This window comes from Meles meles, chromosome 19 (genome assembly GCF_922984935.1).
Source record: "Meles meles chromosome 19, mMelMel3.1 paternal haplotype, whole genome shotgun sequence".
Taxonomy (NCBI): Eukaryota; Metazoa; Chordata; class Mammalia; order Carnivora; family Mustelidae; genus Meles; species Meles meles.
The window spans coordinates 23,293,336-23,319,819 of record NC_060084.1 but is presented as its reverse complement, the minus strand read 5'-3'; positions in this window follow the sequence as shown (position 1 = coordinate 23,319,819).

The following is a 26,484-nucleotide window of genomic DNA, read 5'->3' as shown; positions in this document are numbered from 1 at the left end:
AAATTTTATTCTGAGTCATTTGAAGGTAAATGGCAGATACCTATCTATAATATATTAATGAATTTGCTTAATCCTAGAATATACAAAATGTAGTGTGAGCATTATTAACCTGTATTACTGTAAAATAAAACACCTCTTAACTAGAGTTCAATATTTATTTACAGTTCTATAAATATTATGTTCAAAATTATTTCCTGTTTCCCATTTTGGTGAGATTGTGTTATTCATTTGAAATAAGGTTTGATTCATTCGTTTTTGTGATTTTGGGGTTTGTACCCAGTCTTGTTAATTTTTTAGAAACTCATCATTCTAGAATGTACAACACATAAACATGGTTCTAGAAGTCAGAACTGTACTGAAGGTATAGTCAGAGAAGTGTCCTCATCTCTCTTCACATTTCTTTTCTCATTTTTCACTTTGTTCTCACCCACTCCCTATAGATAAACTATCTCACTAGTCTGGATTTTTTTCTTCATTTTTAAAAAATAAATAGACACTTTTTTATTTTCCTATTTCTTTTTGTTCTTACAAAAAGATAGCATGATAAAGATACTAATATACTTTGTTTTTGCACTTAAGAATATATCCTAGAAATCTCTTTTTATTTATTCATAGGCTTTCATTTTTTATATGTGGCTACATAGTAGTCCTTTGTGTGGATGTAACAGAATTTTGTCAACTCCTCATTGTAAGGACATATAGGAGTTTATAAGCAGTCATGAACAATGCTACAATGGATTTCTTTATGCCTATGTGTCTGTGTATTGTTGAGTACAATTTTAGGGTACATTTCCCCTCCTTTTATAGCAAATGTAAGCAAGCCTGTTAACAGAAGTAGCCCAGGTGCAGTGCAGGACCTCACAGTGCTGTGCCCTGTGTTTTCTCATTTTCAGAATTTACAACTATGTAATCAATCCTGAGAAGTGGTCTGGTGCAAGAACCATGAGAATTGGGGCCTTGCAATTTTGACATACTCAGAAAGATGTATAGGAGTGTAAGAGGTCCACTGTGAATTGTCTTCCATATCTTCTTATGTAAATACTCCATAGCACCTCTGGAGACTTGATTAGGTTCTGCTTCTCTGTTCTACTTCTTTCCTCAAAGCACTTGATATTTTGCATTATAATCATTGATTTTCTTGCCAATCTCTCCTTCCTTGAGAAAAGTGAGTACATCTTATTGAACTCCTATCAAATGCCTGGAGCTGTTTTAGATGCTTAGTGATACAGGGATGAATAAATACAGGTAAATGAACACATGGAAAAGATTAAAAGTTGAGGAGTACGGCTAGCCTGTACCTTATTCATCTGGGTTTTGCTATTTCTCATCCCAGACTCTTAGTATACAGTGGTGCTTATTAAAATGCAAATTATTTCCCCCTACTCCTCCAGGAATTTAGAGACAGAGGACTATAATCTCCTCGTTAACTCTCATTCCAAGAGAATCTGAAGCAGGCAGTCCAGAATCTTATGTAGAGGCTGATTTTCACCTAAGTAATTGGCCTTTCTATGCCTTAAACTACATATTACAATAAGAAATATACAAAATATCTTGAGAGTGGGAACAAGACTTTCTGATGCTCCTCTTTTGGAAGGCGCATTGATACTGATATTACAGGTATCATTGATATGATCATTACTTCATGAAAGAATAGGCCAAGCGATTTTCCATTTGTGGCATTAGAAAAAAACACACATGCTAGGTTTCGACTACGTAAGGATATAAATTATGTAACCTTCATTTTTAGGGTCAGTTAAACCTTAAGCAAAATGTGGGTTACTGAATTTCATTCTGAGCCATTTGAAGGTAAATAGCAGATTCACCTTCAATGAGAGATTCTGCTGTGGAAATGACCTTTGTCAAAGAAAGGACCTTTTATAATACCCTTGGTGCTTCCCGTGGAAAGTCGCAACAGCAGATGTTTACCCATGTTCCCTTAGCTTAGGGAACTACCTCTCGCCCACCTCACATGTTTTTGGTAGACTGCCAATCACAGTGGCTGCAGGTATAATGAAGAGACTTGACGTAGCAAAAGGGTATCCTTTGTGTCCACAGCTCCCAGTCTGAGCATGGTAGACATGACCAGAGAAGTGCTCTTCAGATTCATTTCAAAGTATAGTAAATCTAGTAAATCCGGGAAGGGAAGTTCCAAAAACCACTTAAACCTAGGTCTACTTTTGGACATCTTCCAAACTGCATGAGTAAGGTCTTCTCAAGAATGAAATCTGCACAGAAGACAGCAGCACCAAGAAATGCAGGAGATGCAGAGCTCAGCAAAAATGTTTGGAGTGCCTGAATCCGGCAGAGCCATGAGTGACTATCCCTTCACGGTTGAGTTATATAAGCCAATAAATCTCTCACCATCTTTTCCTTTCTATTTTATTTTTATAAACTTTCTTAAATTAGTAGACTTTTTGAATTCATTAGAGAGGGACATCTTATTTAAACTGCCTTAAGCAACATGACGAAAAATAAACATCTAGGATTCCCTTTGCTAGTTATACCATTTCTCTAGAACTGTGACCTCTTCTCTTAGATTTTATACTAAGACTTTTGTGGGCAAAAAAACACACACAAAAAAATATAAATGGAGGTGAGGCTAAAGAAATAAAATAGATGCAATGTTAGATAGTATTTGGGTCATGAAAGAAGAGACAAAAGGACAAAGTAATCATGAGAATAATGGTCAGTGGGACAGAATATGTGGGTTTTAATTCTAGCTCTTCATTTAATTTCTTATGGCATTTAGTGGAAATAAGGTTTATTTACTCAAATAAGTAGAAGATCAATCAACCATTGATTCCAGATCAAGTTCCTAAATTTCAAAAAATTTTTTAAAAAGTCTACAGAGATAAAAATGAGGCTCTTCACCCTAGTTTTTAAAAATATTTTAAAAATATATTAAGAATCATAGATAAAACTAGGGAAATCCCGCCTGAGCCAAAGCATCCTATATTTTTGCTAATATGGCTGCTCTTATTTGAACTAAGCCTGATAACTTTGGCTTCCTCATGTAAATAAAAAAGGTTATGATCTCCAGGTTGTATGTTTTTCATTAATAATAAATAGCTAGTCAATTATCATTTAATAAACTCTGTGGGTTTGGAAGACCACGGCCAGATGGTCCTGTGGTTCCTGACCTTTATTTCCCCAACAAGGACCCTTTTATTATTTTCTGCTCTCTTTTGAAATGTTTCAAAATAACCTGAGAAAAAGTTTGTGCTTTGGTGACTTATGGATTGGAGTTTTGCTTCTATACATAGAAATAACCAGTTTAGTGTTTCTTTGAACCTTAGTCTTATCACCTTTAAAATGGGATTGCTGGTAACAATAGCACAGAACTACCATAAAGTATAAATGAGATATTTGTTGGGCCTGTTGTTGATGTTTCGTAAATGTTAGTTTTCCTTCTAGCTCCAAAATTTTTTGATATCTCATTTCTGGGTTGCCTGTAGTACATTACAAGTCTTGCAGGAACACGGGCATCAACAGAATTAAAAAGAAAGTGCTTTTTTGAAAATGGGTGAGTAGAAATAGTAATGGAACACTAATGGAATTTGAAATGTATTGTACAAGGCTATACGCCAAGACACGTTGTTCACGTAATGAGTACATATACTGAAAGAGAATGTCATGGATTAAGTAGTACAAATACCCAACTGTCATAGAGTGTCTAGCATGAGAACTTTAATTAAACCTCCCTTAATGAAGTGTTAACATTTAAAATTCAAGAAAGCAAAGATTATCTGGCCCAAGGAAGACCTTTAGTAGGTATATATAGCAGATCTGATATGCAACAAGGTACAGAAAAATATGCCAAGAATTTCTTTCTATAAGGCCACCTGTATCAAAGTGAGACTTTTTCAAAAAGGGGCAGGGGACTAAAGATTTTTCTGAAAAAGAGATCAGATTAAGGCTTTTTCTGAGACCTAAACGAGATGAAAAATAGATTATGGCAACTTTAAACCTGCTAACTTACCTTCAGAAATGTCAAAGTCTTTGTGTGTTTCACAAATTATCCATAAAATTTGAAAGCCTTTGCAGACAACTTTGGAAATCACTTAAACTTCCAGAAGATAAATGCCTTTGTAAGGTTAACATGTAAGTACCTAGACACTCCAAGCAGACTCAGGTTTTCCAAACGTAAATTCTTTTCCAAGGCTGTCATGGGAATCCTGTTACCGATCCCTTCAGAATCAGAGGAAATATAGGGATACTCTCCCAAGATTAATTTATATAATTTATATTTGGACACATACACAGATTTGTTCAGGGTCATCGGAGACACCTGGAAGTTCGCAGTGTCCCTTAGATGAATAGCCTCTGGTTTATATATCCTCTGATCATTTTGGCAGTTGTATCAATCCATTGATAAAGTTTATATCAGTAATCGAACACCACAACCCCAGAGAGGATTGCTGGGAGAAGTGGGCACAAGCAAGCTGAAGGATCCTATATTCAGTTTTGTCATGTACCCAAGCAAGGCCATCCCCGAAGCAAGCAAGGCCCCGAGCACTGGACTTGATGTGTGTTCTGGCCCCGGCTCATGACACTATTTGTCACTGTCAACCTGGTGGTTCCGAGGCCCTGGAGGGGATTTAGAAAATTTCAAAAGGTGCTCTAAAGTACGGAGGCCCCTGAGACACAAAGCCTCAAATACAGGCCCCACCTACCAGGTTCAAGGCAACACTCTATCCAAGAATTGATGAGTCTCTAAGAGAGACAGACACTAAATTTACTGGAATATTGACATGTTGTATAGAACTTCAGTTTCACAAAAGCAGAGAATAGAATGGGGTTTGCCAGGGGCTCTGGGGAGGGGGACCTGGGGTGATGTAGGCCAAAGGGTACAAGTCTTCAGTTATGAAATGAGTACGTTCTTAGGCTCTAATCCATAGTATAGTGACTGTAGTTCATAACAGAGTACTACATATGTGGAAATTGCTGAAAGTGGATCTGAAGCATTCTTACCACACACACAGAAGAGCTAACTGTGTGAGGTAATGGATGTGTAAATGATCTTGATCTTGGTCATTGTTCTACAATATATGTATATCAAATCATCACACTGTATACTTCAAATATATATAATTGTATCTATCGGTTATTTCTCAATGAAGTTTTAAAAACTGTTAAAACAAAACTTCACTGAGAAAAAAAAAATCCTTGCTCTATTGTGCTGGCAATGGTGAAAGGAAAAGGTCTGGATTTTATTATTATTATTATTATTATTATTATTATTTAAGAATTTATTTATTTATTTGCCAGAGATCACAAGTAGGCAGAGAGGCAGGCAGAGAGAGAGGAGGGGAAGGAGGCTCCCTGCTGAGCAGAAAGCCTGATGCTGGACTCGATCCCAGGACCCTGGGATCATGACCTGAGCCGAAGGCAGAGGCTTTAACCCACTGAGCCACCCAGGCACCCCTGGATTTTATTATTTTTATAAAATGCTATATGCCAGGCACTGTGCTGGGCACTTTCACTTTGGCTCTATGAGGGACATTTGTCAATGTCAGGGGACATTTTGTTTTGTTAATTAGGAGGAGACTGTTACTGGCATCCATTGTGTAGAGGCCAGTGATACTGTGAAACACTGACACACAGACTAGCCTCTAACAGCAAAGTTCCCAGATCAAAATGGTAATAGTGATGATCTTGCAAAACACTGGTCCATATTATTTTATTATTTTATAGGACTGCATCAGTTAAAAATCTAAGTATGTCCGTATTCTATGTGTAAAATTGGCATGTTAATTAAATTACTCCTATCACTCAGATTTTTTTAAAAGGCAGGTTAAGGTTCTCTGCAGGGTCTGTTTTACTCTCCACACAGCCCCCAGATTTTAGCTTTTATTTTATCTCATCTTAGACTTCATAAAAGGAATGGTGTGAGTGTAACTTGCATAGTTCTGGGCACCCCTGTTATGCTTGTGTAACATGATCTCCCACCATCAAATTTTGAAACGGTCCCAGATCTGCCTACCTTCATTCATATATTTTGTTTTACTCGTGGACTGGGGATTTAGTTTCTAGTGTAGAATGGGGCTTTGCAGTCTCCCTTTGAATTGAATGCTGAAGAAACTTCAGCTTTAATTAAAATGATAGTATCACAATTTAAAGGCTAAAATACCTACAAGGACACAAGTAATAATGGCCCAGCTTTATGTGGGGCCAGCCATCCCAAGAATGCTCCTTACGTGCCTGGTTTGCTTTGAGAAAGAGGAAGGCTGCTTTTCTAAAGATATGAATTCTGGATCTGATTGCCTCTGTGAAGAACATTTAAAGAGGGTTAGGCATCTCTGGCTGAAAATAAAAATGACTTTGTGTTAAAAGTTTCATAGTATGACTCCAATAGAAGTCCCACTGACTTTTCCCGAGCAAACTTGTGTGGTACCTGCAGACTGTTCAACAATACGGATGGCCCAGAGTTGCAGCGGGAATAACGCGGGCAGAATCTGTGATGCATTCCATGAAGGGTGACATGAACAAAGGAAGGAGTTTGGAAGAAAAAAAAAAAGCCAAGTGATCAAAAAAGCACATGAGCATATGAACCCCCTAGTCCTCATTCCCAGCTAATAATCTTACATCTTATTTTACCAAGAAAACAGAACGTCCACATAACCAAACCACCCTGTTTATCCACCTCTAGGTGTAGTCCCATACATAAGTCTGTACCTTCGCCTATTAATTTGGATTGATTGTCTTGCTTCTCATATAAATCAGTCCTCTCACCAATCTACTAAATCCCATCCCTTCTCCTCTTCATTTTCATCACTGAAGCAATCCTCCTATTTTTCTTTGCTACATTCTATACCTCTCCCAGTGGATTTTCTCCAAGCTCACATAAAAATGTTTTTAATTTTTCCCACAACAAACCATCTATTGCCCCTTCCCATCCTATCCCCTACTTCATTTATCTATGGCCTTTGTGTCAGATCCTAGAAAGAATGATCCTGGTAAAATGTAAATTAGATCATGTAACCACTGCTCAACACTCCAAATCCAACTCATTTGGGATAAAAAAGCAGTATATTTACAATGGTCAAATGCCCCCCAGGATGTGGCCTTCAGCTGCTTTCTGACCTGCCTTCCACTCCCTTATTCACCTCTCTTCAATGATACTGTGTTTCTTTTTCTTCAGTTGCCATAAATGCTCTGACTTTTTTCCCACTTCAGGGTTTCTGTATTTGCTGTTCCCTCTACTTGAGACCTTCTTCCTCCAAATAGTGAGGAAGATCACTTCCTTGCCTCCTCAGATCAATGTTAAAACACCACCTTGTTGGTGAGGCCTTCCTAGATGACCGCACATAAGATGGTAGCCCTTGTCCTTTGGCATTGTTTATCCCCCTTCCGATATTTCCTTCTTTTCCATTGTGTGGGTCACAGTCTAAGGTGTTAAATATTTATTTGATTGTTTCGTTCACAAGAATGGAAATTCCAGGAAGGTAGGAACTTTATGGTCTGTTCCATTCATTGCTTTATCCTCTCGACCTACAAAAGTAGTTAGCACATGTTGGACAGGGGAGAAGATTGGGATAGGGTGGTAAATAGTAACTAGAGAGAGGGTTGGCAAGAATGGGATCTGCACAAAGGGCATTAGTTCAGGGACATCACTTTGCAATTTCTATGGCTCTGTGAAACTGGAATTTTCATCTTCACTAAGGAGTTACCTCTGTCAAGCATTAAGGTATATTTGGGTCCATAGACATGCGTCCTTTCCATAGGTAATGCTGGAAACAGTGATGCATGTGTATACTCAGGAAACTCCAGTTCTTGCCCCTGTATATTTCTTCCTCTATTTACATCTTCCATCCCTAGCTAGAATCTGGGAAAATGGGATCTTTTGCACTGTCACGGTGCCTAGATATTTTCAAATCCCAAAAAAAAGAGCCTGAATGGGACAGTTATGATGGACCTGTGTACCACTTACTTGCATGTGGGACCACACTGCTTTCGGAGGCAGAATCCATCATCCTAAGCAAAGAAATAAAAGAAGTCAAGGTTAACCTAGGAATAAAGTCTTGGTTTTCAGATGCCACAAGATTCTCAAGGAGAAAAAAAGTATCCATATTGCTCTGGATATCAGAGCTTTAAGATGGTCTGTGACAATGTTGGAGACACTTTTGTGTTGCAGTCTGTTAATGGGCTACCAAAATAATAACTTCTTGGACACAACAGCTTAACTCAGACTCCCAGAAGCCAAAAATGCTCTCCCTGGCCTAGCCAAAGAGTCCCACCTTCCATGCAGTGCTTAAAGAAGCCAGGCAAGCAGAGGCTTAAGAAGGGTCAAGGATTTTAATTACTCCTCAGTGGTGATCAGTGTCCTTCTCACGTAAGTTCCTACAACCTTCTAAAGTTCCTATTCACTATATATCTGTTTGAAAGGGGAACAAACTCTCTGTTCAAGAACAGAACTAACACTCAAGCATAGGACCTGGGGTCCAGGACACCATACTCTGAAGACAGAAGCTTGTATACGCTCCCACACACCGAAGCCCTCTGAGGCCTCAGTGAAGGTTTCAACAGCCAGAATGTAGTGTCTGGCTTTGCCAGACATCCTCCTGCCCAGAGAGCTATTGCATATTTCTCTAGAAGGACTTTAACTCCAAAGACCCAGGCTGAGTCTAAGGGTATCCTGACCATGTGCAAGACCCCAAGGGCATGTGAGAATTTCCCGAGGAAGCAGCAACTGTAACAGAAGCATAGATGCCCCATTAGACACTGCGAATATGTCTGTTTATTTTGCATTTGGTGTCTACTGTTAGTTTTTTTATATCCAGGTTCAAGCAGGTAATGAAAAAGAGGGAAAAAAAAAAAAGCAAGCGCATTTGAAAGAGCTCCTGAGATCTCCCAGCAATCCTTAGAGCTGGGACACATTTATCTTGGTCTGGCATTAAAATATAAGGGCGAGTATTAGCAAAACAAAATTTATGAATTCTGCAGGATACTCATTTCAAGGACATCTCTCTTGACCCCCAATAACACCATCATAAACTCGATGCCAAGTAAAAGCAAACTTTACGTTGTCCATGCCCACACTCCCATCATTATATTTCAATTGACTTCTTTTTATTTATATGTCTGTTTTAATTCCAGCATCAAGTAACGAAGTGATAGATAAACTTATAATCAAAATTTTACTTGAAGAGGGTATCATCAGGGAAAAGGGGCTGGGGCAATCCTGGGGAACTTCCTTTCAGCCATGGTGAAGCCTAAGGGACCTTGGAGGAAGGAACAGAGTTCCCATCTGGGCCAGTAAACAGCCGGGATCATCTTAGCCTCTCAGGAGATGGTGTGTTTCTGGAAAGGGAAGCACCTTTCTCTCTCTCATGGTTCGCTGATGAGGGGAAACTTATTCCAGCATTCTTTGTCCTTTTTTTCTTCACAGTTTCTGAAAATTTCTACTTAATATGACATTTCTCCTCCCAACACTCCTGGGAATGACTACTATATATAGCATCAGATTATGAATCTACACTTTTGATGACATCTTTTTCTTTAACAAAATTTTATATAAGGATAAGCTATGGAGGCTAAAGCCTTACATAATCCCCCTTCTCACCAAACATGGGAATGTTATCATTAATACACAGCAAATAGTTTTGTTTTTTTTTTTAATGGAAGAGTGGAATTAAGAGCTTTTATTTGTGTTTTCTTTTTCTAATACCAAAAGTTTCTGTTTCCCTTTCTGCTGAGCCGCCACCTGTCCCCACCAGATGCCTTCTTTATTAATCCTTTGACAGTGACCATTGCCAGTTCATTCCCTGAACTCTCAGGGTTCTTAGCAGGTAAACTTTCTTTCCTGAAGTAATTCTCCCTCCCCCATCCTCTCTCTCTCTCTCTACTCTGCCATTTTAGTTGCCTTGGTATACCCATGTTTCCTTCTGCAGACTACATTCATGGAAGGGAAAGGATTCTAAAATCTTTGTTAAATCGGTTTATGTGCTCCCAAGAAACATTGCCTCCTCCTCTATGATTGGTTTTCTGACCTGGAGGAAAATTGTTTGACAAAAATTATGAGCCCAAGGGTGCCTGGGTGGCTCAGGCAGTTAAGCATCTGACTCTTGGCTTCAGGTCAGGTCATGATCTCACAGTTGTGAGATCGAGCCCCATGTCAGGCTGTACCAAGCACAGAGTCTGCCACAGATTCTCTCTCCCTCTCCCACCGCTCTTCCCGCTCACTCTCTCTCTCTACAATAAATAAATAAAATCTTTAAAACGAAAGATCAAAAAGCAACAAAAAAACTATAAGCCAAATTCCCCCTTCCATTCTGGAGGAAAACAAAGACACCTATAAGGAAACTAAACTGATGCTATATAAATAAATAAATACACACACACACACACACACACACACACACACACACACACACACACACGTCTTTAAATATTAAAATACAGTAGCAGTTTTGCATTTGTCTTTACTTCCTTCCAAATTAGATCTGTTCCATAAATAGGTTCTGATCATTGTACTTTTTTTTTTTTTTTGGTCTGTCTGAAAATTATGTAACATGATCATAAGAGCAAGTGTTTTTTTGTCCAGTTTATTAGAGAAAAGTCTCCCTATGTCCTCATGTCGAAGAGATATTCAACCCCTAAATGGAAAGCACTGGGAACCTGTGTCTAATTCTGAAATTGAAGAGGCAAGAGATATAATTATTTATTACTCTTTAATCCCATCAGAGCTTCATTACCATGTGACCTTAAACTGATGATTTAATTACTAAGTCTTACATTTCTAGTCTAGAAAACAGTGACTGGTAAAACCATACCTCATAGGATTGTCTCAGATTTAGAAAAATAAATTAGGTCAAAAGACACCTGATACACTATTTAACATAAAACAGGTACTCAGCAAACTTTAGATCCTAATGCCTATAATAGGCACAAAAGAACTTTTCTGTAAAGGATGGTTCCATGGTTCAAACCAATATTTTGGACTTATGTCATTCTGTCCTGGTTTATTTTGTGGACTTACTGAAATAATGACTGTAAATACAAATACTGCTCCTAACATAAATGAAGCTCTTAATAAATGAAAGTTATTATATTTCATTATTTTTGCCTTACATAACCACACATTTCTCTCTATTCTCCTTAATAAGTCTGCTTGAAGAGGCAAAGATCACCCTTGAGTCAATTGATTCATCAGATCATGGAAATCCCTGTGTCACAATTAGAACTTTTGGCCCAGATCACGCAGAAAATAGGGAATGGAGAGACCCATAACATGGAGACAGGAAAGGTCGATTATAGAAATCAAAATGTGCCTCAGTTTTCCTTATCATCAAAATCTCTACCGCTCTTTGGGAACTCCTCAAAGGCTTGATGTGAAATGAACAGATGTCCTGCCTTTTAATTTAATTTCTGCATAATTTTATGCAAGGACTAACCGTTTTTCTTAAGTCATTTTTATTACAGTTCATACAAGGAAGAGCTCTTGCAAGTAATTACTTCATAAAACTTGAGGGAATAAATCACAGAACTTCAGGATTAATAGGAAATAAAGGCATGAATCTTCCGTACTTGCCAGAAGAGAATCCCCCGAAATAATATGCTAAAATCATAGAACACTAAAGAGAGACAGAAGTAGAATGAAAGATCTTCTTTCCCAAATGCCTTATTGTGTCTCCTGGAGAAAGTGAACCCCATGTAAATTGACTGAGCTACCAGGTCCACTACTGGTATATGTTCTTTAACCCATGCCATTCATAGGACTCAATCTTCACAAAATGTGGAGATGAACATTACTAAATTTGGGGAACAAAAGTTATGTAATTTGGCAATGGACCTCAGTAGTCACTGAGTAAAATAGAACTAAAGATATAAACATCAAGAGCAGTGGTAGGGAATTCACTGAGGATTCACTGAGGATTCAGTGATAAAATTTGCATGTATCTAGTTTGCAGTAGGGCATGTTGCATGCAATTTTTTAACCTTTGGAGGGCCATTTCTATCACCTTCTTTCCCCCAGCATCAACTTATCCTAAATGAGAGTTGAAAGGCAAGGGGAGTCAGTGCCATTGGTTCCAAACTCAGCTCCTGGGACTGACTTGTGGAAAAACTGGGAGGAAACAAGCAGTTGTTAGCTTATTCTAAACTCTGTTTAAAAAAAAAAAAAAAGAAAGAAAGAAAGAAAATGTTTGCTACAGTGTAACTCCAATTCCTTGGAGACCCACTATTTCACTTCTGAGAAAATTTCCCTCAGGCATATGTGGGGGGAAAGGAGTTTTTGAAAAAGCATATCAGCCCAGTTATATTTACTAGAGCATAAGTGTTTGTCGAAAATAACTGAACTGTCAATACACACTAAAAGAGGGTATTAAGAAGGAAAATGTAAAGTTACATAAGGTTGTCAAAAGCACAATAAATTGCACTATAAATCTGGTCGGAATTTACTTAGGAGATCTTCCCACTGGAGAACTGAGCTTTTCTAGGCAAGAAAGGCAGACAAATTAGAACAATTTAGCCAAAACAGCCCTTCAGAATAATCTAGTTCAACATTAAGTTCTACATTCGAAAAGAGCCAGTGAAGTGAAGGGATTTCCAAAGGTCTTTATTATATGCTGGCTCAGGAAAGATTAGGGCACACAATCTGTCACCCCAAATCTGGTGCGTTTTTCACTAATCCAGGCTGTCTGCAAGTGTTAGCTACAAATAAAATAGATGATGATGGATAGATGGCAGATAGATAGATAGATAGATAGATAGATAGATAGATAGATATTGGATAGGTAGATAGGTTTGCCAAAAATGAAACTTTAAGGAATCCCAAACTGTAAGAATGTAGTATTAGGATAGAAGCAAGGGAAGGAGACCATGAAGAAAGAATTTCAGTATTACATGGAAAGTTAGGCAGAAAAGAAGAAGGGAAGGAATTCAAGGATCAGAGCTTAAAGAAGGACTAATTAGCAATATTGACTTTGAGGGTGAAAAAATTGAAGATAAAACGGTAAGCTGAAGATGTATTATATAGAAGATTGTCTTGTTTTCTATTCTTTGCCATCCTATTTAAAGTTCGGTTAGCAGGGGCGCCTGGGTGGCTCAGTGAATTAAGCCGCTGCCTTCGGCTCAGGTCATGATCTCAGGGTCCTGGGATTGAGCCCCGCATCGGGCTCTCTGCTCCATGGGGAGCCTGCTTCCTCCTCTCTCTCTGCCTGCCTCTCTACCTACTTGTGATCTCTCTCTCTGTCAAATAAATAAATAAAATCTTTTAAAAAAATTAAAATTAAAAAAAAAAGAGTTAAAGTTGGGTTAGGTGGCATGGAGCCCAACAAATGCATACATGGCTGGATACATGTTCATATTTTAGGAGCTCACTGGTCTAAAGGTAGAAGACTGTCAGCCAATTGCAGCCAGTTGGTGTGTACAGAGATGTAGGCCTAGCATTGCCAGGTTGTCTCATTTTTTCTTGAGAAGCAGAAAATCTGTATTGTTTTGTGACATATTTCACTTTCGCTAGAAACAGGCATGGATAAAATAAAACGTTTTTCTTAGTGGATTCAGTGCATTGTTGTCAGAATGGGGCAGTTGAGAGTGAAATCTCCAACTTATCAGCAGACCAGATGATCTCTTCTTTCCCCATGTTGTCTAAGAAAGGACTTTCATAGAAGTATTGAGAGCCAAAGATGGAAAGTTGGCCAATGCTACTATTTAGAAGTAAGCAAAAGAGAGAAGTCTGAAAGAAAACGAAGAGTAGTGAGATGAAAATAAAGAGACTCATAGAGTGGAGATGAGGACATTTAAAGAAGATGCAGCCAATTACATCGAATTCAACCAACTATTCATGAAGTCAAATGGAAAATGACCATTGAATTTGAATTTAGTATTTGTATTGATATTTAGAAGTTTGATATCAACAAAATGAGATTTCTAAGTGTTTGGACAATGAATGAGGTTATGGAAAAGACAGAATTAGGAACTATCTACTCTCCTGACTCCACTGGGTCCAATGAGATTGAGAGCTCTAGAGGTTTGACCCACAGATATTGTCAAGGAAAAAGACCCTGGGATTTTAATAGATTCATATGGCTAGAGCATAGATGACATTAAAGAGGCTAGAAAGAGGTATGGAAGGAAATGCAACTGTTTTTATCCAGCAGGGGAACTTGAATGCTCTGTTCATACCTTCATCTCTATCGGGTTAACAAGTTTTTACTGATCAACCTTCATGTATAATTCACTATGTGAATACTTGACACAAACCACTTCCAAGTCTCACAGTGATAGATGGCTTCTCATTGTCTTTACAATGGATATGATATTAAGATATACTCTAGCAGCCACATTGATAATCTGTGTCACCAGTCTCAGACCAGTCCCTGATTTTAAGCTACAACCATGGCAGACAGTTCATATGGGTTAGAAGAGTGCTACTTCTAAAGTCTTTGCCTTATATCTATTTTTTAAAAGATTTTATTTATGTATTTGACAGAGACACAATGAGAGAGGGAACACAGCAGGGAGAATGGAAGAAGGGAGAAGCAGACTCCCCACAGAGCAGGGAGCTTGATGCGGGGCTCAATCCCAGGACCCTGGGCTGAGCTGAAGGCAGATGCCTAATGACCGAGCCACCCAGACACATCCTTTATATCTATGTTTTAATACTTTAGGGCTTCTCCCCAAGTTCTTAGCAACTTCCTTAGGTGATGTATTGGACAGTCAAAACATATAAGGGATTGACACGCCTTGTCTACCGATGGAGAATAGGAATCATGAACAAACACTTTTATATGTCATCCTTCAGAATGACACATCCCACATAGTACCTCAAAAGCAGCCAGTAGTGTTGATCCCTCGTTGTCTACAATGAGAACTAAGTCCATATCTCAGGCTCTGCTTTCAGAAGAATTCTAGACACTCAGAGCACCTGGATAATTTTTCTAAGGATCCCTGGATACAATTACATCCATACTTCAGAACTTGATTTTATTTCACTCAGATGTCCATCTTCATTATACCATATCACCATATCAGGGCAACTCACTGCCCAAAGTTGATTGAAGGTTTTGAGGAAAGACAAGAAGACTTCTGATTCGTTAAGGAAAATAAAACTGGCAGAGTTGGGTAAGATGTAGTGAAAACACAGATTTCCTAGAAACAAGGGAAGTCATTACAAGACGGTTATGTTCTCGCAATGAATGTATTGCTCCTCACCACATGGCCCCACAATTGAGAAGTTTTCTGCAGATGTCAAATGAAATCAGTTGGCTCCAACTTTGCCCTTTCAAAATTTACTTCCCTTCTTATTGGGAAAAGCAGACTCCTGGGTCCTACGAGGTATTGTTTTCCCTAGGTAGTCATTGTTTCCTTTGCAATTCAGCAGTATTTTTGATGGCTTTGACAGTTCAAACTCTCCTGACATTTCCAAAGTAGCATACAATGAGGAAACAGCTGAGTGCTTGATTTTATAAGTATTTTCAAAGAAAAGAGAGGCATTCTCTTCCAGCTTTGTCATTCCTTATCTTAATGAGCCTTAAATTGATAGATTAGCCAAGCCAAACTTAGGCGACTTTGCTGTTAAACTTAATAAAGGTTTTACAAATGGATTTGACATAGCGGTTGAATGCCCACTTAAGACACTGAATCATTTGAGATCAGGGAAGAGCATTATTAAAAGAAACATTGGGTCACTGAAGGGCAAAATACCTTTGAAAAACTATTTGAAACAAAACATTTAAATCACAAGGAGCACAAAATTCTACATACTGGAAATGTGACTCATATAAAATAGTACCCGCATGACTCAGGTGATTATGGGCATTATCCTATATGGGTCTTCCTCAAAGAACTTCATACAGAAAAAAAAAAAAAAAGTAAAATAAAGACAGCATAATTACTTTCAATCAAAATGTTTTGTAGGAGAGTGGATCCTGTTACATGGAAATTCTCTTTGTGCTGCTGGGTTTGGGTATAGGAAGGTGGGCCTGGAGCAGATTGTAGCAAAAGGAGTGTCAGAGAAATGAATGGTTCCTCCTTATTCACTCAGAGGGCCCTACTCACTCCCTGGCAGTCCGTGTGGGAGTGAGGAAAAGAGAAATAGGAAAAGAAAGTAAAAGAATGACATCTTGAGAGGTTATGAAGTAGGCAATTATGACTGAAATATAGTTTAAATTTTTTCACGGTGGGCTAACCAAAGTCTATTTTAAAGATCATGTATTTAATGTGGATTTTGAAGTTGTTATGGTTGTGATGTAAGCCAATTTCCTATTATGTCCCCACTCCCACAACCCCAGTAGAAGCCCATTCTTCTATATTCCATAAAGTGCATTACACTATACAATGCCTTCTGTGAAAAAGGATTTTTGAGGGATCTGAGGAAATGATTTCATTTGATATTTTTCAGAACAGAGAGAACACAGATGCCGGTACAGAAACAGAGTGATCAAGGGAAAGCGTCTCTCTACCCTTCCCCATTCTCTCCCCAACACATGTTTGCTGAAATCTACCTACTACAGAGCTTTGGATTCTATAGATATTAAAAAAGTGCTAGATCAATCCAAAAGGGGCCAGAAAATCTCTGGTGTCATATGAGTTACACAAGTAGTAGGATTGTGAATATATGTATTAGAGTTCAAAAGGAAAAAAAGAAAGAACAGTAACTAACTAGAAATTAATCTTTTCTCTATTGCCTATAACTACCATGAACATTAGCTGCTAAATGTAATGAGCTGTGGAAAGGAAAGGGTAGAGCCATAGACTCAGAGTTAGAAACATACCTAGTCTAGTCCAAGATTCTTGCTGTTAAAAAAAAAAAAGATTTTATAGTTTATGAGATCTTACATAGATCACCCACACCCACCCCAGAATATAATGAACTACTATATGGCAACACCTTTGTGACTTTGAGGAACTCAGTTTGAGAATCATGAATGCAGTTCAATATCACATTTTACAGATGGAGAAATAGAGTGAGTAGAGCTCTTTAATGCCTTGGCTGAAAACTAACTGCTGCATAAGACATTATGACAACCAAGAGAATAGTGAAATAACCATGAATTACTTTTATAGACATTAAGAGAGAAGTTATATTTTAGTATCACTGACTTGTCTATAGCTGGTTTTGAATACCTCCCATAATGCCACAACAATATTTGAAAGTGTGCTACAAACACGGTTTCAAATCCTAAACTGCTGAAGAATATTAATTAGTAGCATTCAGATTCTCTGTAAGTTCTCAGAATTGCCTCATAATTAGTCTGTCTTTGGCTTTGACCTATTCCAAGACCAGAGAGCCCTCATGTTCAATTGAGAAGGTATCGGCCATTACTGTCTTCCAAGGGATGATATAGTTGAACCCCAGTATTTTCTTTGGAAACTGTGTCTAAATAATTGACAAAAAGCACAGAAAAGATTATGTATGAATTTTGGCTTTTTGGAAGACTTTTAGCACTACATTTTCCCATTATCAGAGTTAATAAAGGCAGTTTACACAGAGCAAAATGCAGATATTCTAGTGAGTCAAGACAAGATAAAAGGATATTTAGCTCTCAAATTAGTAACTTTATTTTTATTTTTTTAGTTTTGCACATAACACTCTTACTCCTGTGTCCTTAAAGTGGAATTATTTCTTTTATGCCCTGCTAGTGGGAGTGTAAATTGGTGTATAACTTCTGGAAATCTGTGGGAGCATGAATCAAAACCCTATAAAATGTTCATACATCTTGACCTACTAATTGTAGTTATGCTCCTGGGAAAGTTTTCCTGAGGGGAAAATCAGAATTGTCAATCAATATTTATGTACAATGGTATTTTTACATCAATAATTATAATAAGAGAACATTGTAAACAACCTACATTTACCAAATGCAGGTTAAACATGGGACATTAAAAAAATTATTAAAAAAGACTTGGATAGACATTTCTCCAAAGAAGATATACGTGTGGCCAGCAAGTATAGAAAAAGAACCTCAATATTACTAATCACTAAGGAAATCAAAATCATAAAGAAATATCACCTCACATCCACTGGAATGGCTCTTCTCACAAAAAACAGAAAATAACAAGCATAGGCAAGGTTATGGGTAGATGTAAACCTTGTGCACTGTTGGTGGGAATGTAAAATGGTGTTGCCATTGTGGAAAACAGTATGGTAGTTCCTCAAAAAATTAGAGCAACATTATGATTGAGCAGCTCACTTCTGGGCGTAAAGAACTGAATGCACGTTCTCCAAGAGGTATTTGTATACCTATGTTCATATTGGCATTGTTCACGATAGCCAGAAGGTGGAAGTAACCCAGATGTCCACTGACAGATGAATGGATGAACAAAATATGGTCTATACATAGAGTTGAATATTATTCAGCCTTAAATTGGAAGGGAATTCTGACACATGCTACAGCAAAGATGAACCTTCAGAACTAACATGAAGTGAAATAAATGAGTCACAAAAATACAAATAACTGTATCCTTCCACTTATGTGAGGTATCCAGAAGAGTCAAACACCCAGAAACAGAAAGTAGAAGGTGGTTTCCAATGGCTGAAGAGAGAACGAAATGGGGAATTGCTGTTTAATGGGTATAGGGGCTCAGTTTTGCAAGATGAGAACATTCTGGAGATCATTGCTGCAACAATGTGAATATACTTACTACTAAACTATATTATTAACTATGGATAACACTTTTTTGTTTTATGCATTTTTATAAGAATTTTTTTTTTTAAAGGGAAGACGTGAGGTAGACAGGAAAGGTCTCCCTGAAACACAAACTTGGGATCAGAGACCTAAGCATGAGGAATCAGCCATGGAGAGATCTGGGAAGAACTTTCCTGGAATAGAGAATATCAGGTGGAGGGCTTTGAGATAGGGTCACATTGGTGTGTTGAATACCAGAGAAAGTCAGCATGCCAGAGCATAAGAAACAGGTGGGATACTAGATAAGAGGGCAAAGGAGGTTTCAAGGGCTAAATGAGAAGAAAAATTATCTGATCTGATTCACCTTTTTAAACTCTTGCTTCTATGGAAAGAGTTTTAGGAGAACAAGAGCAGAATCAGGGTCTCTGGGTAGGTTCTGTTTTACCATCCGGAGCTGGAGATCGAGGTCTCCCATATGACATGGGTAGGTCATTTACCTCCCCTTACAGAGTCTTGGAGATCACAGAGGTTGACTCTCTTTGGGGGCTGGGGAATCAAGATTCATTCATCAAATAATTCCATGATCCTCTGTAGGACTAGAGGGGATTGACAACTGTGTAACACTGGCAGATGAGGCTTACAATGATGTTTCTCTTAATTGATTGTCCTGTCTTATTCCTGCCCCTAGCATATTTGTTCCATATAGAAATTCATATTTGAACATTTTCATTTGGAAAGAATCTGGAATCACTACCTAAGGTAGTGTCTTTTCCAATCATCCTGCTTTGATATAAATTCTCTGCAGTTGGGAGGACCGTGGGCTACAGTGGAGGGGAGAATTTGAGATAGAAACTAAATTAGAGACCCTGAAAACAACATCAATATGGAACTTCTGCTTTTCTAGTTGTTTTTTTGTTGTTGTTGTTGTTTTTTTTTTTTGCAAGCTCAATGAAAAATGTTACTGAAGAAAAACAGTATATAATTTATATTTGGACAAACTAACTCTAAAATCTTACTCTAACGCTTAGGCCTTAGTTGGCTTTGAGATACCTTCAAGTAAAGAATGTCAGGATGGTTTTGGAGTTCAGATCCCCGTTTCAATTGTCCTTCATTTCTTTAAACAATATGTGCAGCAAACCATGTCTATCATCAGTAGCTGCACAATATTGACAAAGAACATGGAGGTTGAAGGCATTCAGAATATTTGTAATCCTAGCTCTGTTATTTCGGAGGTTTGTGAATTGGAGTAATTTTCTTAAACTTCTTGAGCCTTACGTTACTCACCTAAAAGGAATGAATGAGATCTATACTTCCCATAGTGGGTCTGAACATTTTCCCCTATTTTTTTCCTTCTCAGTTTACTTTCTGTTTATAGGTGCATAGAAAAATGAGTCTCAGTTTGTGCATATGAGAAACTCATGGAGGATGCACAAAGAGGTTGCCTAATATTCAGTTTTCAGGGGGTCTCATAGAGAAGGAACCAGAAAGAAATATCTCCAAAGGACCTCACTAGGCAGTTGCTCCAGGAAATGAATTTGGGATGGGCAGCCTGGAGACAGGATTGCAATATTGATTCTGCCATCAGTTGGGTCACTGGATCTGACCCTCAGGGAGTCATTTCCCTTATCGAGGCCTAAATTCCTCCAGTTATGAAACTGACCTTGGAAATCACTGATCCAGCTGGAAAGGTTTATGTAAAAATAAATTTGTATCTTATTCTTTCAGACTGCCTGCCATCAACTATCTCCTCCTACCACAAATTCTGTTGCTTTGGAGAGAAGCCAAGAAATCTATCTCTATGTGTCTCTCTCTCTTTCTCTTTCCTTCTCCCTCCTTAGAATACTCTGTATGTAACCAGGTTTGAAAAGCCCTGAATTAGATAACCATATAGGGCTTCATTTTATGAGGTTCTGAGATACAGTGGTCTACTCAATCCTCTCCTATGGCACTAGGCCAACTCTAAAGATGTCCTCTGTTAAACTCTGTAGGTTGCGAGAGACCAAGAATCAGATCCGTTTTCTTACTTATTTGGGCTTTTTAAATTTACCAACAGGCAGAGAAATAGGCATCTCAACTGGGAGAATTCAGAAAAAGAAAAGAGTAAACGAGGCTGGAACTCAAGTTTCTGGAACTGGAAGTTTGTTCGAGATCCAACACAGCCCTTAGGATTGAGTGCATTCATTAGGAACAGTTTCAACTTCAAAAAACTGGTAGTTTAAATAAATGTAGGCTTACTGCTCTTACAGCCTGCATTCTGGAGGGGGGCTGACATCTGTGGTTCTGTGGCCACTGAAGTCAGGATCAACATCCCATATAATCGAAATCATCTTCCTTTTAGTTGACTCACAGTAAAAAGCAAAGGATTTTGACGTGTTTCCAGGGATTATGTACACATTCCATATGCAATGCAAGAGAGAGAGCGAGTGTCTTTTAGAAAGCCTTCTCTTTTCTTTATATTTACTTCTCTTAAGAAAGCATGATTTCTCTTTAGGGGGTCTCAAGTTTCAATACGTCATTTTTTTTTTTTTACTTTGGTCATTTTTTTCCCTTTACTGTAGTAAAATGCATGTAATAATTGTTTATTCAAGAAAAATTAAAACGTTTTGTATCAATTAGTATGGAAAAAAAAAGTGGTGACCACCAAATATTTTGTCTGCTGTCCCACATCTCCTGTCTTCATTCAGTTAGGCAGGAGCGTTTAACTAAGTCATGGATAACACAATGCAAACAGGAGTAGCTGGAAGGGACTTCCAGGAAATCTCCTTAAGTGTAGTATTTTTGTTTGGCTTTTTTTGTTTTGTTTTAATGAAGCATGTTACTTCTTCTCTACAAACTCAAGTAGTGCTCATTAGAAGAATAGCTATTTGGTAGTCTCCACTACAGAATAATATGTATAAGAAGTTTTGGTGGTGCCTGGGTGGCTCAGTGGTTTAAGCCTCTGCCTTCGGCTCAGGTCATGATCTCAGGGTCCTGGGATCGAGCCCCGCATCGGGCTCTCTGCTCAGCAGGAAGCCTGCTTCCTCCTGTCTCTGCCTGCCTCTCTGCATACTTATGATCTCTGTCAAATAAATAAATAAAATAAAATAAAAAACGAAGAAGAAGAAGTTTTGGGGGGAGAAGCCAAGCCCAAAGGAATTAAGATTATTAATTTAAGATACAGAGTGATGTCATAAAAAAAAAATGTAAGGCTTAGGGTTAGTTAGCCGTTAGTTAATCATTGAGAAATACTGAGCTAGATGCTATATTAGGAGGGTTGTATTAGTGTTTGTCTCATGACAAGATCTGAAGTAAAACAGTTCATCCCCAGTTAACAGGAGGAAGCCAAAGCTTCGATAAGTTGAGTAATGTGTCTGCGCTGCTGCACAGACCCCGCTTGGCATAGCACTCAATGTGGGCACTCAGTGAGCATTCCTGTCTTTCATTTTCATTCAGGTTTGAATCTTCTCCAGTACTTTGCCCAAAATAGTGCTCATTATATGTTCTATGATGACAAAAGCAAGTAGTCAACCAACTGCACTTTTGTAAGATATAAGATAATTAATTATTAATCATTCATCCATCAGGATGGCAGATGGGAAGGACACTCCCCAAACCCCAGCCTATTAAAAACGTTGATTTTGTTCCCCAGCAGCTTGAATATTTTCTTTCCCACTGTAGGAAGCCCCCTTTCTATTGTGTGGCTTTGAGGCAAGGTAAAGATACATACATTGAGAATTTTCTTTTCTGTCTCTTTAAGAAGAACCCAGATGAAGACTTAAGCTGAGAAAGTTTTAACAACTTTTTTTTGTCTTCTCAACATTTGTTGTTTACAGCTGCCTCATAGACCAAATTGATGGGGAAAAATAAGAAACTAAAAATAAACAAGGACTTTCATTCACAGGGGTAATGCTGTTACATAAGTCAAAGTGGCAGGTCATATGAAGCCTTCCGTGATTCCTTGGAGTTTCTGTCTCATTTCACTGGCTAGCAAACAGTGAAACAGTAGGATATATATTTTTCAATTAGGTTGTCAATATTTTGACCAAACAACCTATTTATAACGTTCAGGATTACTGTTCTGTTCGGGAGAACCACTAGACGCTGCTGTGTGCTGGATGTCAGTTGGAGATTTGAAATGGTATGATTGAGTAGGGTGTAGTAACTCACTTCCTGGGTTTCATCTGCCCGTCAGTCATGCAGGTGTGATACACTCATCATTGTGTCTGGTTACTGTGAGAAAACACCCCCTCCCAATATTGCACCTACTTACCATAAAAATAATAATAATAGTAAGAGTAACAAGTATAAGAGGAGATAAAAATTGGAGATCATGGGTCTATTTGGAGATGAGTATTTACTGATAGAGCATCAGAATCACAATTCTATGAAGACAGTGGATGATTTTAATGGAAAATAACAATTTATTTTTTTTCAGAGTGGAGGTGCTATAAGAAAGACGTTAGGGTTCGAAGCCAATGACCAAGAAACAATTCTTGAGACATCTTTGGTACAAAAAAGTAGTTTCATGAAAGCACAGGAACAGGACCTCTGGGCAGAAAGAGCTGCTCTAGGGTCATAAGGAGTGGCCCATTATGTAATTTCAAGTTGCGGAGGGGATTAGGGATAGCATAAGTCTCTAAGGAATTTTGGAAGCAAGGTTTCCAGGACCTTGAGGGGGCTAGGTATTTTTGAAAAAGTTCACATTTTACTATCTAATAAAACTTTAGTCATGAGATCTTTCAGATATATATCGGTGGGTCATATGGTTGGGGGAAGATTGCCAACATGTATCTTGGGAGGTAGAGATAAAGGAAGTTTCCAAGGGAATTTCTACATGTTAAGGTAAACATATAGGATCTTGGGGGTTGGGCGTAAGATTGCCTTTTGCTCTGCAAGGTATTAACATCGAGGCAGCTGAGTTCCTAGAGGAATGTCACTCTGCCTTTTTTAAGGACTTGTCAATGGGCTGTAGGTAGTAAGGAAATTTAATAAATTCTCTTCTGACTATGTTTCTCACATCAGAGGAAGAGGATTGTCTTATTAACCACTCTTTTCTTTCCCCAAATACTCTGTATCTTCATGTGACCATAATTTTCCTATGATTTTTAGGAAAAGAATATAGACTTTGAGATGGGGCAGGCTTAGCTTCCAAATCTTGCTCTTTCATTTGCTAACCACATGACCCTGGGTTTGTCCTTTAACTCCTGAGCTTCATTTCATTACCTATAAAATGAACTCATTGAAATTGAATTCAGATTATAATACAGAATCGAGTGAATAAAAGTGAATACACCTTGTTAACCAGAAAACACTATACAAATATTGTTATTATTGATGTTGAAGGTCAACAATCTCCTGTATTACAATTACAGAGAGAGGCATATGTGTAAAGGAAAATTTATCTATTAAGAGAATTTTTTTGTTAAGTGATTTTAACTGCTGACAATATTAATAGTTTTAATGGGATTAAACTGGAGCATAAGTAAACACTGAATAAGAGTATAAGGAGATCAATAAAAGAAGTAGGAAAACTATTGTTTCATGGATGTGCAATACAAGGAGACATTTTCTCTTATTATAGGAAGTTTCGCTATTAAAAAAATCATGTTTTCAATTAATGGAAGGATGGATATTCATAGCATTTTAAAATTTCTGTTGCTTTAAGTTTTCATGGGATCCCAATGGAGACAATTATAACCAGAGGTATAATTATCCAGGGTAATGAGACTGCCTTTGTTCTAACTGGAGTCTGCTCATAACAAATCTCCATTTGAAGAATGAAGATATTAAATGTCAATAATCAATTGACCCAAATCATGGAGAATTTGCAGGAGAGGACAAGCTGGAGATGGGCCCCAAGAAAACTCATTTTGACTGGGTAGCATACATTCTTAAAGATGCATAACAGAGATATTTGCGTGCTTTGGCTATTTAAATTGTAAACGGAATACCTTGAGAGAAATTGACTCAGTAGTAATATTTAAAATGTCAGAGTGACAGAAAAACAGTATGAGATCACAAGAGACGTCAAAATGATTTTCTTCTTTATAATTATCTTTTCTTTTTCTTTAAAAATAGTGTAGCATATCGGGCACGCTGGCTGGAGGCTACTCCCATACTTCCCCTTTAAATAAACCTAATTTGTTCGTAAATGCACAGATTCTATCTAAACTGGCTAAACATCTGCTAGAGTCATTGGAACAGCACCAACAAAATAGTCACAGTCCACCTGCTGCTCTAACTCAACTTTCCTGGTACTTCAGTTCCTCTGCTTCACCTGGAGCTCTTAATGGCATAGCCTTCCCGTATATATGGCAGTCTTTTGCTTCTCAGCAACAGAAAGCAACTCCGATAAGCTTTCACAGGTAGAAAACATGCATTAAAAAGTTAGGGCATCTGAAAGAAGATAACTGGTTAGCTGAAGAAATCTATCCATGAGTTTCTGGTGCTCTCACTTCCACCAAACTGTTACTTTTAAATGCCTTCTGTAACTGTGTGTCTCCCTAAGATCTGTGTTCCTAGGAGGTAAAATATGATTAACTTGTATCACAGGCCCATACAGAGCCAAGTAAACTGGGCAAAGAGGTAGTATCCCACATTGAATATATTCCAAAAGATATATTAAGTTGCTGAGGCCAAAACGTACCAATGTCCATCACCTCTTATCCGCCCGGACCTCTTACCTGATGATACTTCAAATGGGCGTACCCTGTAGGATACACTAACATTCTGTTAATAATTCAATTAATATTTGAATATTATCTATTTGCTAAGCATTATTAACCCTTAACTCCAAGTGCACAGAGATAGCCACATTTTCAGTTTTTAGAGAGCATATGCTAGTGAAATGAAATACTATCAAAAATCATCTTGTTTGCTTTGTTAGTAAAACATGCATGATTTAAATAAGTTCAGCTGAGCAGAGGGATAGAGAGTCTGGAAAAGTTGTCAGAGAAAGCCTCTCTGGAGAGGTGAAATGTACTCTCTGTTCTGGGTGATAGGAGGGGACCAGTCATGTGGAGATCTGAAAGAAGACTATTTCAAGGCCAACAGCAGGGCCATATGTTTGGAGATGAAGATGTACCTTTGGTCTGTTTGAGGAATAAAAATGGCTGGAACGTTGTGGGAAAGGGATGTAGTTGAAGAGGAGCAAGGGTGCTTTTTATGCTTATGCCAATATCTGAAGCTTGGGTTTATGCCAAGTGCAAATAGAAGTCCCTAGAGGCTTTTCAGGGGATGCCATGGTTTGCTTTGTGCTTTTAAAAATTCAGTCTGGGGAGCACCTGGCTGGCTTAGTCAGTAGAGCACGCAACTCTTGATCTCAGGGTCATGAGCTCAAGTCCCATGTTAGGTGTAGAGCCTCCTTACCAAAAGGGAAAAAAAAAAAAAAGAAAAGAAAAATTACTCTGATTACTCTGTAGAACAGCTTCTGTTGAAGAGTACGAGTAGAAATAGAGACTGGATGAGAAATGATGATCTTGTGAAAGAGGAAAGACCTGATTGGATTTAAAGCATATTTGAAGATACCATGTTACGTGTTAATGCTGGAGATGTAGCCCAGAACCAGTCAGACAAAGCTAACAATTCTTACTTGGTGGGGGGAGGATGGAAACTGAATAAACCATGAGTATCAGGAGAGTCTTCTTGGGGAGGTCCTCAGGAGGACCCAAGGTGCATGCCAAGGGATACAAGCTACTCCACTGATGGCTGGAGCAGGGGATTTTTGGACAGTCTTCTGTTTTATAGGTGATGACTATGGCTTACTGATGGAAGCCTATCTGTTCCTCATCCATTCATAGTGACCCATGTCAGCCTCTTTTGGTCGTGACTCAAAGCAAAAGGAATCATGCATATACATTAACAGTTTGTGAAGTTCTCATTCACAGAATGCTTTATTGAGAAAAAAAAGTCAAACCAAAATGTATCTTTATTA